Here is a 2,194-nt window from a genome sequence, read left to right as displayed (position 1 = left end):
TCTCTCTTTCTCTTTCTTCCCTCCATCTTTACATTGACAGACATCTCTAATGATACTATCTGTAGTAGGAGAGAGGGAAGCACAGGGACAATCCACAGATAATTGGGGGCTGGAGAGAGAGGGTGGGGGAGAGGGAGGAGGGGGGGTGAGAGGGGGGGAGAGAGAGGGAGTGAGAGCACAGTATACTGTTGTTTAGTTTAAGTGGCCTCTGTTTGTGTGTTTACCTCATTTAGGTCACAGTGACAACATCACTAATCAACACTTGTGTACTCAGACCAATGTTCAAAGGTGACAGAGTCAGCTATATACAGTATAAAGCTAATTTATAGAGCTCATTTTCATATATATATATATATATATATATATATATACACTGTGTATATATATATATATATATATATATATATATATGAAACACACACCCTTTAAAAATGAACATGAACTCAAGTTGACCAAGCCCATTCAAAGATATGACACAAGTGTTTATTTGCAAACGTACACTTTACACAGAAAATACTCGTGCAATATTTACACATGCTTTGACGTGCTCAAGCCAACCTCCTTCAACCCCCTTCACCCCCGCTATGCTGCCTCATAACCAGGCACCACCCTCAGCCCCGCCACGGAGCCAGCCTTCTGCAGTTTCCGCCGGTGACAGAGGATTCCTCACTGGCGGTGGTGGAGGAGACGGTGGCCATTTTGTGCCGACCCATGTCCAGTCCCACCATAGCACAGACCGCCACCACTAAGCCCAGGTGCACCACATAGACCGCCACGTGGAGCCAGGTCAGTACCACAGACAGACACAAGATGGCGACACCCCAGGGCCAGGCCACTAGCAGGAGGAAGGAGTAGTGGAGGGAGGAGAGGATGAGGGCGGGGGCGGAGAGGAGGAGGGAGGCCGCGGTGGAGGCGAGCCAGGAGTAGAGAGACAGAGGGGAGAGGAGGAAGGACGCCGCGACCGCACTCCGAGACGGGCCCTGGTGGGAAGTAAACGAAACAAATCACTCACTTCTCTCTCCTCTCCTCTCCATCTCCATCTTCCTCCCTCTCACACCTCAGCCTCTCTCTATCTGTCTGTCTGTCTGTCTGTCTCTCTCTCTCTCTCTCTCTCTCTCTCTCTCTCACACACACACCTTACCCTCTCTCTCTCTCTGTGTCTCTCTCTCTCCCCCCTTTCCTCCCTCCTCTTTGTTTTGTCTTAAGCCTTAATGTATGGTTCACGTGGAGTTCGCCAAGTTTCAAACCGGAAGGGACTTACCTGGTCACACACACTTCCATGTCGAGTGTCATTAGATCTCTGGGCATTGTGGAGCCCTGAGTGGGGGGAGAGAGAGAGAGAGAGAGAGAGAGAGACAGGAAAGCAAAGATTTGTAAGATGTTCCATGTTGCATAGATACCTCATAGATAGAGTTACTTCAGTCTACTTCATGGCTGATGATGATGCTCTCCAACATTGCGTGCTAGGTGATCATATATATTGGTGTAAGACACTCGCAGGGCTCTCAAGTCTCACGCTTTGGGCGTGAGACAAGGTGTGGCGTGTGAGCGTGTGAACGGGTTGAAATGCGTGTGTCTCACGCCCAATGAGTGTGTCTGTACTCACAGAGACAAATCAGGACGAGGGCGACCACCAGGAAGGACTTCATCTCTCCCATTCCCTCCTCTCTCGTCTGAAAAGAAAACTGTCATGTAACTTATACCTGAGGCACTCGAGCCTTCCTACTTGGGCTCGTTGTTGTAACTAACAGAACAGAACCGCTACCATGACTACGGCTTGGTAGGAGACCCAATGGGCATGTGAATGGTAAATGGACTGACTTATATAGCGCCTTATTCTAAAGCGCTTCACAACGGCCTCTCATTCACCCATTCACTCACCCATTCACACACGAATGGCGGCAAGCTACCATGCAAGGGACCGGCCTGCTCACTGGGAGCAATTTGGGGTTCAGTGTCTTGCCCAAGGACACTTCGACATGTGGCCAGTTTGAACCGCCGACCTGCCAACCTTGCGATCATTAGACACCCCTGTCATGTGAGCCAGAGTTCCTACTCTACTATACTAAACACCACAACAAAACAACAACTTCATCCAATCCAGGGTGATGAATCACACAGCAGGCACAAGGGAGAGGAAAGTTTGCTCACTGTTCTGGGACGCTGTAGAGGGGGAGCCAGTCTAGCTGGGTTA

Source organism: Nansenia antarctica (genome assembly GCF_963989245.1).
Source record: "Nansenia antarctica genome assembly, chromosome: 6".
In the NCBI taxonomy this organism is placed as follows: Eukaryota; Metazoa; Chordata; class Actinopteri; order Argentiniformes; family Microstomatidae; genus Nansenia; species Nansenia antarctica.
This window is presented reverse-complemented; position numbering follows the sequence as displayed.